This window comes from Pezoporus occidentalis, unplaced genomic scaffold, assembly GCF_034315485.1.
Source record: "Pezoporus occidentalis ecotype Australia unplaced genomic scaffold, CSIRO_AGI_Poc_V1 ctg23, whole genome shotgun sequence".
Lineage (NCBI taxonomy): Eukaryota > Metazoa > Chordata > Aves > Psittaciformes > Psittacidae > Pezoporus > Pezoporus occidentalis.
The window spans coordinates 9,137,841-9,151,214 of record NW_026914180.1 but is presented as its reverse complement, the minus strand read 5'-3'; positions in this window follow the sequence as shown (position 1 = coordinate 9,151,214).

Genomic DNA, 13,374 nt, shown 5'->3' with positions numbered 1-13,374 from the left:
TGTGAGGCCTTGGTCAAAAGCTCATTTAAGTAAAGGAGAAATTCCTCACTGAATTCAACTTGCTCTGACGCATGCATTTTTTTCACAGAGCAGAACCTGAGGAGGAAGTATGTTTGAAATCCATTCAGAACCAAATTTTCATTCAGTGGCATTTCTGACTATATTTTATCCGTTTCCCATTGAACATTTGATAGCTGGAGTTTGCGAGTGCAAGCACTGCAAAGCTGATTTTTTATTTTTTTTTAACAGAAATGCAATTTTTTCCCTGAAATTTATTTTTGATTGCAGGCTGACAGTAAAACATGTAATTTGTTCTGCAGTTTCAGTTACACAACAGCTACATAATAATTTTGTAAGTTATAGCAGTGACTATATTGAACTGTGATGTTTTCAATCTGAACGCTCCACAAATTATTAGTTGCAAAATTATTAACTGAAGAAATTAACTGGATTTTTAGGGTACCATAGCAACAAAGGTGGCCTATGGCTTTTAAAAAAGTGCTACATCAGATACAAGCTAGCACATTTTGTTAAAATAAAGAGTAATTATTCAGAATTTGCAATTGAGGCTACAGATTGGTCGTGTTCTTGAAATATAGGTTTATAATTTGTCACAGGAAAAATAACTCCATAAAGCAAAACCGCTAAGGTGTTTTAAGATGATATATTATGCGGAGGTGTCTAGTGCAGCCATTTTGGATTGGTGTCATGATAGGAAACAGATGGTATATGTGTTTCTGTTTAACATTTAAGGAGGTATAGAAAGCAATTGGGAGGTGATGTATTTTGTTAATGGGTGAGTAAAGCCTCATACGTACAGTTAAAATAGAATGTAAAATATAAGCAACATTTTTTCAGCACAAATGAGGCAATGCAACAACACGCTTAAGTAGATTTATTTGACTTGTTTCACTTTAAATAATTTTAATGAGAAATTCTCTAAATGTTTTTGAGCGGCGATAGAAAGTAATCTGGTAACCACATGTCTTGATGTAAGCCAAGCTGTTCTTTAACAGCACTTTCTTTCAATACAATATAAATTTAGCTGGAATTAGCATTGCAGAATATTAGTCCCTCTGTGCCTCACTTGCTAAACCTCCATATTCTTTTTATTGCCCCTGTGCATTTCAAAAGTGGTCCGTTCTGGACAAAGGCAAATGATCTAATGTGGCTGGGAAAGGCAATATATTCGCTGAATTCTGTAACGTAAAAACACTACTGTAATAATTCAGGAAAGCAGCAGATCTGCACTGGATACAGTAATATATTTTTCATGTAATGTGCTACCTTTTGGATTTCATACTGAATATATCAAAAAACTAGTTATGCATGCAAAGCTGTATTTTTCTGAATTTTATCTACTGCATCTTACTGTATGTTATTTCATTTATAAGATTTATCTTTGAACATGCAGTGATAGTCAAAGACTATTGTTCATTTCCGAGCTTAGCTACACAAGTTACTCGTCTTCTGGGTTTTCCTTTATTTGTTTTGCTAACTATGAAAAGGACACTGGGGGCAACTGGATTTTAATAGGTCCTCACTGTAATTAATTGTTCATCAGCAGTAGAAGTAGTAGCAGTAATAGTCAGACATGCAGAGGAGGCTGAGATCTTACCATGGTGAACATACAGGTAGAGAGACTCTTCCATCTAGGTCCTGCCTAGTTAGACCACAGCACGTTTGGAATTACCCACATCCAAAGACAGAGAAAGAAGTTTTGCAAACCGTTCTGTTGATCTCAGTGGTTTTCCTTTTCTTGGTCAGACAGATAATGCTGTTGATATTCCACCATAATTCCATTCAGTCCCATCTGCCTGTCACAGATGGACTTATTCTGGACACCAGGATGAGAAATCACCATGCAGAACACTAGGTTTCAATGCATTTCAGGGAGCATTTTTAGGTGAGACCTTGTCATTCCTATCCCTGTCTTACATGATTAGCATATTTCTTATAATATCATGATTTTATTTTCTACTTCTAACAACCTTATTTTGGCAATAACTTTGGTATATTCTATGTGAAATTCTTTGGATGTACTGAGATTTCTTCTTAATTTGAAAAAAAGTTAATAATTAATCTTTAATCCTAAAGATAAAAAAGAGTAAATAAGAGATGTAATAATGTTATAGTGTTAATGAGATTTGAGCCTCAGTAGGAAATAGATGCATTATTCATAAGGATTGATGGTCTTTAGTGTCCCAACGGCCCTTGTGGGGCTTTGGAGGTATTAGACCGGTCACTGGAGAGAGGGTTGCTCTAATGCTGAATAAACTAAACTAAAAATATCTCTAGAATTATAAAGCAAAACCTAATCAAATCCTAAATATAAATATGATGATACAAATCCATCCCCTAGTTATCTCCAGAAACCACCCTGCCTCGAAGGATTGTCAGTGACTTGTCCCTTATTATCTTTAATCAAGCAGAAGAGAGAGGCATTGAACGCCACAGTGGATCTGTCTAACAAGGCACTGCAGGTGAAATCTATAGTGCTGTGCTTCCTGCTATACGAGTGCTGCTGGCCAGCCTGTGATCCACTGGCGAAGGAAAGGGCAGAAAAGAGACAAAGGGATGCAGTGTTTACACAGTGCCTGTGAAGTCCTCTGAAGCTTCTTCTAATTTCCATCCCTAGAGTCCAGACCACAGATGCTTCATAGGGCAAAACCAGCCTGGATGCCTGTAGGTAAAAATTATGTGGTAACTAACACACAACAAAAGAAGCTGACTAAAGGAAATTTCTGCAATAAGGTTTCCAGCATTTACACAGATGGGATCTACTCAGACTCTGGTCTCTGTGTTCTGTGACAAGACATTATTTATCTTAGCTATAATGGACAACTTAAAAAAAGGAAAAAAAGAAGAATGTGTATTCTTTCATTTACCCAAGCAGATTAAGCACTATGGTTTAAGCAGCAGCCTGAGAGCAGCTAAAACTGCTAGTCAACAAACAACTGGAACTGTATAATTCAATATTAAAAACCATCCTTTTCATTAGACTTTAAATATCTTGGGATAATGATGAGGTCATAAAAAAACTAGCGCATTTGTCCAGGAGAGAGAAGAAGATTCATAAAAGAATCAAGAGCTGTGGGATATGACTGCATTTGTCACAAAGGGTAGCGCCCAAAGTCTGCTCAGGCAAATGTGTGTGCAGATAGTTTTATATAAAGCAGATTTAAGCCTCGATTCTGAAATAAAGGCCATGCAAACAGCCTGCTGACCCTCACCTCCTGTCCCCTGCCTAGGTATCCCTTACCAGAAAAAGAAGAGACAGTACCCTCTTCATCCCCCATATACTTTATGGTGTCCTTTCAATCCATGTAAATATGATCTTATATACTAAGGCTAAAATTAAGTTCTTAACATGAAGGCATTAAAAAGCTCAAGAATCTTCATATTTTCTGTTACAATTTATATGCATATGCACACATGCATAAATGGAAAAAGATTTTCTTGTCTAGGATTTTTATTTTCTATGTGCTATTACATTCCAATAAGTGTCCTTCAAGAGTCATTCATAAGACTGATAATAATATATCAGCCTTAAAGCAGGGTGTAAGATGAAACCAGCTGAAAATACTGAACAGAATCTGTCTGTGCTACTGAAACAGATGCAAAAAAAAGAAAAACAACAACAACAAAAAACAAACAAACAAACAAACAAACAAAAACAAACAAAAAACCCCACCAGAAAACATTAAAGGCAAAAAGTAAATCCAGCTGTCAGAGTTCTTTTGAATTTAACACTTTGTGAGAATATAAGTGACCTAAGCATGTCAACATTGAAGTTGTTGATGGTTGTATTCAATGAGTTATAGATCCAAGTTTCCATAATTTAGGAACCAGCACTTAAAAAAATTAAATTACTAAGTGGAAGATTGCCTTAAATATCTGAAAGTTAAAATAACAGTAACATGAAACTTTAAAGAAAAAAAAAAGTGCATTTTGGATTGAGCGGGGTGCATTCAGAACATGTTTTCATTATATTATTTACAATTAAAGTCAGAAACTTTTGTTTTAAAAAGGAAAGTAAAGAAACTAAAAAATAAAAAAGGCAATAGATACTCAAGGTCATACTATAAAATGGTGTGAATTTGTCATGCTGAGGCAAGTGTATGCAAATAAAATCCTTTGCTAGAGTAAATCAGTAGAGTTTCCTTGATTTCATGGGGCAGAAGGTGTAAGCCATATCTTTCAGGCTGACAATGTCTGGAAAAAAGCTATTAAAAGCAAACCACCCCAAAATGTCATCGACTTGGTCCTTCTTCGCCTAAAGCCCAGAGAAGGAGCTGAGTCTTAGAAGTGTCTAAGGAACATCCTTAACTATTCCTGTGTGGGAAGTCCAAACAAGCATTGCTCTGAACTGATTTTTTTTTTTTCCTTCCTACTGTTCCACCTAACATTTTTATCTCATTATTCTTAGCGGTGGTAAGTAACTATGACAGGAAGACAGAGTGGAAAATTAAGGCTTGTTAAGACTATTATACACCAAAAGGATCATGTCATAAATGAGATTTGAGTCTGCCCAGTTTGAGATATAATTAAGTAATCATGTTCAAGTTGGATGGGTTTGAGGCAATAAAAGGCCATTGGAGGTTGCTCAGTTTCAAAGGGGTGAATCTTCTTATGCCTAGAAGTTACATAGATGGCATTTCGGCAGCAGTGAGGGACACTGTCTGCCTCCCAGCTGTTGAATGTGGGGGCTTTGGCCCCTGGGAAAGGAGAACAGCTCTGGCAATCCTATCATCCCTCAGAATTATCTTCCTGCCAAGCAAATGGTGTTTGTCTCGTTTTCCATGAACGTATCACCAGTGCACGTCTGCCTCCAGCTTCATTCTACAGGAAACTCTGAAGAATAAGAACAATAAACACAGCACCTGGGAAAGAGTTGCATGTGCTGAAAATTTCACTGTCAATTCACTTTTGAGGGAAGCGTGTTTAAAACCAGTCATCAAAACTGTGAATAATGATCATATTCCAATACTATGGACACAACAAGGAAGTGTCAACAAAAACAGCATCAGGAAAACAGTGAGGCTTTTTCTTGGCTTTGAGATAATACAATGACTCTAATGTTGCTGCTTTCTCGTTTTTTTCTTATGTTATCAGCATGGAAAGCTGGGCAGGACTTAGCTGAATCACCACTCAGAAATCAGTCTGAAATGTGAGTGAGTCAAACAGTGTATGGGATACAGAGTGACATGAGTGTTTAGGGTCAGTAGGCTTGTCATGCAATTCTTGAGGGCATAATGGATGACTTTACTTTGCCCGCAAGTAGCCACAATCATTATATGAATCATTTAGGGGAATAATATTCAAGCTATCATATCATAATGCTCCAGAGTTTTCCAGTGAAAACAGCAGCTTAGAAGAGCTAAAGAACCATGCTAACAAAGATGGTACCTTGCTGGGATATCTATTATTACACACACAAAGAGATTGAGCTGACATGGGGGAGGGAGTGTTGGAGGAAGGAAAAGAAGAAAAAAAGAATCATAAAAAGTGACAAATAATACTTTTAAACATTATATTCTTCACTTTTAAATTCAAGATTGAAATGTGTATATTTTTTCTCAATCATTCTTCCTCTATCTTCCTTTCTTAATTCCTCAGAAAAAAAAAGTAGGAAAAACCTGTCCTCAGGGTTTTGTGCTGCTATCTTTCACCTTTTCCAGTCTGCCACTTTTTCAAATTATGTCTGTTTATGATTTCAAGCTGTGCAAACAGCAATATATTAGTCAAGACTTAAGTTTATAATTTGGCAAAACAATTTTGCTTTCAATAAAATCTTGGGAAGGGGGGAAAGAGTTGATGGGACAGGAGACAGCCATACCCAGCAACAACAATAGATTAACACTATATTAAACGTTCTATCAGTCCTACTATCTACATGGGGAAGTCCTTTTTTGTTCCCTCTTTGTCGTGTAGGAATGCTGTGGGGGTCCTGTGAGACATGAAAGTGAAGGCACAGTGTGGAAGGTGGCTCCCCTCCTCATCCTCAGCGCAGGAAGACTGGGCTAGTGGTGTCCCTGCAAACAGCATTTGTCATGGTGGTCATGCTTCTACATGGGGGAAAACTCGCAGGAGCCCACTTCCTCATTGCTTCATCACTGCATTTGCTTTCATAGCTGCGGTGGGTGGACGTTTCCCACTCTGGCGGATACATACATGCTTTTCCAGATTAACTTTACTCAAACACAGTATATCATCATCTGCATCACTATTGCATCAGCATTTCCTGCTGATTTTGTCAGTCCCAGCTTCTTTGCTGTGGATTCCTAATGACAGACCACATCTTAAGAAAGAATTGCACAAAAGGTATATATTTGTTGTTAAGGCTTGGAAACAAAGAATGTCAAACAGTCAGATGTGCTAAGGAACAAGGGAATTAAATTAGCCTACCTGCGCCCCACTGTGCTGAATCTGGTCCAGGTTTCTAGAAATGCTGGTTCAGCAAAAGCAGGTTGCAAGGAATCTAACTGGAACAGCAGGAGGAACTAGATTTCAAAGTTCACTCTTGTCACAAACCTTTTTCTTTAACTTACTAGGTTTGAAATAGCTAGTATATACATTAAAGAAACCTTCTTCCCCCTGCTCTTTTTGTAGTACAGGGACCCATGACTCTCCTTAAGGCAGATATTTTAGGGAAAGCTTTGTGTAAAAATGCTCTATTAACATAAGATCAGAAGCAGTGTGTTTCCACAAAAAAAGTCACGGCAAATGTAATTTTTGGTCAATAAAGGATTTCTCACCTGTTTTGACTAAGGATCCTTTTTGTTTATTTGCTTGTGAGATGCAGAAAAAAATAAAATCCATGTTTATAGAATACATTCAATAGCAATAACTCACATTTAACTATTAATGGAATCAAATTACTGAAGTGACACGGATTTCTTTTTTTCTTTTTTCATTGTTATGAGAAATAGCTGCATACAGAAACCTACAGCAAAAGTATTCTCAGTCACAGCTGATCCATAGGCTAAAGCAGAGACAGACATATGTTTTCTAAACTAAAGCTAGAACTTCAGTATTGCATCTAACCATTACAATACATCTGTGAATAATAAGACAAGAATACAACTGAGTGTCTAAGGACATCAGCTCCTTAGAAATATCACAGGCTCTTTCCCCTTGTGACAGTTTAAATTTGGGGTATCTCCTTCAAAGTCAGTGGTGTCAGAACCACGTAAAACTGACGTGATAGCAGGATGTGATCCCACCTGCCTATGTAACATCTGCCATCTTCACCAGTTAAAAGATGTGCATTATATGTGGGCCACACATATAATAATCAGGCTTACACTGTTTTCTGGGGAAGACATAGCTGCCAAAGGGTTATACTTAAAAAATATCTAGAAGTTTAATGTTGATCTAAACGCGCAGTCACTACAGCAGTCTCAGAGCATCTCTCTCACACAGAAATATACAGCCTGCACGTACATATTTGGGCTTTCATTGAGGAGCAGGAGGTGCATTTCCCACATCCAAGAGCTCTGCACTCAGAGCACCAGCCCTGGAGACTCAGTTGCAGGCTCATCCCCATTGCCAGGCACCTACCTGGGGAAGAGTTACCGCAGAACTGGCAGCAGAGCATTTCTGCTGCTTTTCAGCAGTCACCAGCTGAGGGTGCCCACTGTAGGCAACTGCTCTGGGTTTCATTGTGAAGGTCCTAAGTCTGCCTATATGTGATACAGACGGTGTATTTTCATAAGCCAGGACTTGGATATGACTCTGAGGTCAGTCACCTAAAACTTCAACACACAGTTTTATAGATTTTCATGTCCTTCCTTATACTCACTCATAAGACATTTTCCTCAGAAATCTTATTCTTGAATAGTCAATATCATAAGGACTCTCTGTCTGCCTGAATATACATATAAATGTATACTTATATTCATCAGGAACCATAGTGATAGGACAATGGGTTCAAACTTAAACAGGGGAGACTTAGGTTGGATATAGGGAAAAAATTCTTCACTGTTAAGGGTGGTGAGGCGCTGGAATGGGTTGCCCAAGGAGGTTGTGAATGCTCCACCCCTGGCAGTGTTCAAGGCCAGGTTGAACAGAGTCTTGGGTGACATGATCTAGTGTGAGGTGTCTCTGCCTATGGCAGGGAGTTGGAGCTAGATGATCTTAAGGTCCTTTCCAACCCTAACAATTCTATGATTCTATGTACATATGCATTACACATACACATACACATACACATACACATTACATTTTAAGCTATGTAGCTCCCTGTCATTGATTTTTACAAGAAAAGTGTATTTAAAATAAACAGGAAGATTAATATTGACTTAAAAAATGCAAAAAAAAAATCCTGTTTGAGTATTCAGGTTGTTGAAGATATTAAATGAGTCACTGTGTGGCACCTTAGTTGTTTCACAATATTTTATTTTTACTGGTGGGTCTAATGAGTCAGCTGAGTGTAGTCAGGATTTAGGACAATGGGTAGCATAGGTGAGTAAAAATATATGCTGCATACCATTCTGTCTCCACATGTTATTTTTCCTTAATCTGATGCCAGACCCTTTTGATAAAAGTGAGTCAGCATTCGCTGAGTTGGCCTTGCCATCGACAAACTCACCCTCAGGAAATGACATTTTCTCCTTCCAGAGGTGGACTTGTAACATATTGTCAATTTTTAAGGTTAAAATTTAAGCAAGAAGAGAAAAAGAACATGCTTCTAAACTCTTCTGTAAGTACTGTAAAAGTATATCTATTTCCCTTGAGAAGAATGTGAAAACACCAGGTAAAGATGGTCAGTAAAATCTCTTCAGAACATACGAATAATCTTCAACCTCTACTCATTTTCCTGCCTTTCAGTGGGAGTTCTGCTTATTCTTCATTTCCATCCCAAGATGCAACAGCTGAGAAAGTAGAATAATTTTTAAAATAATCTCCGTTATGTCTTCACATTATTTAAATCAGCACATCTCCAAACATGACAGTTCAACTACCTGCTGAGAATCTAATTCTCCTTAAAAACCCCTACCAGCACCAAACCACGCTTTATTAATTTTATAGGTCAATTTACTTTACAGACTTAATTCACACAATATTTTTAAGGCCATTGGCCTTGCTTAGTTCACAGTGTTTTCCTACAGCATTGTCTGATTATATGATACTGGACTGTCACTTCCAGACTTGAATTCTGTTTTCATCTAATGTGAACCAGGGTAGCTCAGTAGATGCATCAATTTATACAACATTTAAACTGCAGTTTGTGATCTTTTTAAAGTCATTGTTAAGGTGAAATAGGCTAAAGGAGAAAAAAATGATAAAGTCTAAAGAGGCTTGGAACATTTTTCAGATGGCTTTCTCTCATGTGAAATCAGAACTCTTTATAATTTATGGGCAGAACAAGACGCCTAAAAATGGGGTTCAAAGAAGTCAGTGCTTTGTGTGAAGTATTAAACAGTAGGAAATGACAAAGAAATGTTCAGACTTTTGCTATGCCATCAAAGGTTGCTTAGCAAATATAAGGTTAGAAGGATATATAAGGTTAGAAGGAAATATCTTCTCCCATTTTAGATTTACAGCTGCAAATGATTCTTGGAATTAATTTCATCTGTCAGCTTCATCTTTTCTTGCAAACAGGAGAAGTGATAATCCCTTGGTATATGCGAGATCCACATTTATATATCTTTGAAATCCACTTTGGAGCAAGAAATTGCACCAAGGTTTTCCACAGTTCAGAAAAGCAAATGCTCTCCTTGGAGTATTTTGGAATGGTGCAAATGCTCTCCTTGGAGTATTTTGGAATGGTGCAATTTCCAACAGAAATGTCTTCATCCTATATAAATTAAGAAAATCCTAAGTGAAAGAGAGACTGGAGTTTTTTCTCACTTGGTTGCAGAGTTATTTTCTTAATGCTTTTTAAATCTCTACTTCTGAAATCAGAAAAAGGTAAGATTTGAATTTAAGCCTCACCAATCTTAAGAGAATCCTTTAACTACCAGGTTTCTGAAAGGAAAAGTACTCATGAAAGATTTTAGTTTTGGTTTAGAATCTAAATTCAGATTACCATGTTAAGTAGGTCAGGAACTCAGGTGAAAATCAATTGCTTAGTTTCTGCAGGATATCAGACTGTGAATTTCCATGTAACAGCTATGGATCAATGAAATTTATCTGTATAGCAGCCTATATAGCAGATCTGTGTAGCAGCAACCCTTACAGTAGCCTTCTAGTACATAAAGGGGGCCTCCAGGAAATCTGGAGAGATGCATTTTAGAAGCACATGTAGTGCTTGCAAGGGGGAAGGGGGAATGGTTTTAAACTGAAAGAGAGGAGATTTAGATTAGATATTAAGAAGGAGTTCTTTACTGTGAGAGTGGTGAGACCCTGGCACAGGCTGCCCAGAGAAGCTGTGGCTTCCCCATCCCTGGAAATATTCAGCGCCAGGTTGGTTGGGGCTTTGAGCAACCTGGTGTAGTGGAAGGTGTTCCTGCCTATGGCAGGGGGTTGCAACTAGATGAGCTTTAAGGTTCCTTCCAACCCAAACCTTTCTATGATTCTATGATATTTTATAGAAGTAGCCTAATCCATCTGAAGCCAGTGGTAATCCTTCCAATAACTCCGGTAAGCTTTGTAAATGCCTACATGCATATATGTTACTCTGGGATGATCTATATTCCTGGTTTCTTCACTGTGACAATAAAAATACAAAAACTACTTATAACAGTAAAATGTCAGTAGGTTCTGCCTATACATTCATTATGCATTTACTTGGCTTTGCTTTGTTTTTGTGGGGGTTGATTGCTGAATGATCACATTTGATGAATTTTCTACATCAGTTTCAATCTTTAGGAATCCCCTCATTGCCTTCACTACTTAAAGGGAAACAAAAGAAGTATTTCTGATGTCACACGTTGCCTGCTCACAGCAACAAACTCTGAGGATACCTTCCTTTCCTGCTGCCTAAAGGGCTCTCTGATAAAACTGATGAACTTTTTTTTATGTGACTCAATGATGCTCATAAGATCTAAGATGCTACCCGGGGAGGCATCAACATTTTACAAGAATCTTATTTTACACCTCCAAATTCATAGTTCTTCATCAAAGATTTTAGCCCAAAGAGCAGTTAATAAAGCTGGATGACCTCTTGCTCCAGAATTTTTTAAGTCTCTTTCAGACTAAAATTAGATTTCCTCCTTTAGGAAAAGAAACAGGCCAATGTGTGACCCTTGAATTGTCAATCATCTGGAAGTAAAGCCGGGAAATGATTTCTCTCAGAGCAGTAGAAGGAAATGCTCCAAAATAATAATAATGTGGCTATACATATTTATAAGCTCATCATTATTAGTCTTTAGTATGCTTGTTCCTACCTGACATTCACTGGTAATTTTGGCCCATGGATATATATACTTGGTTCCATAAGATACTCTAATTTCAAATAAATCATGCTTTCAATGAGTTAGCCACTAATTAACTGGCTGTTCTCAAATAACAGTCATCTACGGGTAATCATAGCTGAATGCTCTAGTCATGTTTGACAGGCATCGGCATTGTGTCCAGTGCTGTTTATCATTTCAGTTGATGATCCGGGAGTAAATATAAACCTGTTGCTGAAAAAACAAATTAATGAGACAACATTGGAAAGAATAGTAAATAATAAGAACAGGTTGATGTAGAAGTTCCCTTTTGCATATATGCATTTTAATACACCAAATGAAAGAACTTATTTCTAGGAATAAAGATGGCAGATCATAAATTTACAACAAAGGAAATCAGCGCCTCTGTAAAAGAAATAGGCATGTAGTTTGAAAGCAACTTGGTTTAAATTCTAGAATAATGTGCTGAAAAGAAAAAAGAAAGAAGAGGAGGCTTGTATGATCCTTGGCTGATAAACAGAAATGAGGGGGAGGAGGGATGCAGTTTTTTCTTGTTGCATAGCAAAGCTGATCCTGTACAGTTCTGGCAGCCATATGTTAAAATAGCAATTGAAAAATTAGAAAGCATGCAGAGATAGATGCCTTACCCTAAGACACACAAAGAAGATAAAGTCTGCTTATTTGAACAAAAACCATGCTGAAATGAAACTTGATTACGGCACCTAAAAACCCTTATCATTTCTCTCACACCTTGCAGGTGAATGAGACAAGTAAAAAATCACCATTTGTTTTTGAGAGCTTGTTTTTCTCAAGCCTTTTATATTCACATGTTTAAAAGGTGTTTGTAGCCACTCCTGTATTGCAAAATATGCCTCTAAGTCATAATATCAGAGGGCAGGGATAAATGCTGAAAATTAAAGGGCCTTTTAATTTAGGAGTGAAAAAAATGAAAAAGACCAGTAGTTAGAAGAGAGAATCAGACAAATTCAAATGGGAAAAAAGACACACAATTTTAAGAAAGAGGATGATTAGCTGTTGCAGTGGTTTGCCAAGGAAAGCAGGGGAAACTTTGATTTCTGCAGATAAAGACTGGATCTTTTTCTGAAAGGGATGATTTGGACAAATAAAATTTTGACACTAATACTGGAATAAATGGATGAAACTTAAGGGCCAAGATTGTACTTTAAAGGTCAGACCAGAGGTCTTTGTTTTTAAATTCCACTTCTGAGAGACTCTGATTTGGGAAGGAGAATGCAATTTCTCATAAATATAAAGGGGAAAAAAAAAATCACAGTGTGAATGGCTAAGTGCTGAACTGTCTGCCAAGAAATCAGGGAATCCCCACCCGTAGACAAAACTCAGCTGAAAATGCCCTGAGCAACCTGATCTAATTTTGAAATTAACACCTCCTTCATCAAGAGGTTGGACTAGATGATTTCCAAAGGTCCAGTCCAGCATGAGCTTTCATACAGTTCTGTAGTGTTCCTGCTGTGCAAGATGTGGATGACATTTGATGACACATTTATAAAGAATTCCAGAGTCTGCAGATTGTCTTCTATCAATGTACTGTTTTTATCTGTATGAACAATGGATAGGCAGTACACCTTTATCCTGGATGTGATCAAATTAAAAATTACATGTTGTGAACACTTTTGACAAACCCGTTAAAGAGCCCATATATATTTTGGTTTATTGTCTTGTTAAATGTGTTATTTGTATTCATTCTGCTTGAAAATATTGGAGACAACCTTAATTAAATAACTGGTAATTCAATCTAGATGTTGCTTTGCTCAGGTTCAGTGTATAAATTTAAGTTTTGCTTGTTCTCCTTCGTACGCTCATGCTCAGGCACAGGTTTGAGAACATGGCACCACTAGCTGTAAGGTGGGTAAAAGAAAGTCCTTAATTAGGGCAAGGTGGCTCATTAGACTTCATTTCAAACCCTCTTGTAAGTTTGAAAACTCTGAGATGATTGTCATGCTATGAACACAGGAGAGTTCGTATGCTGAAGAGGAGCACTGGCAAGGTCCCCTTC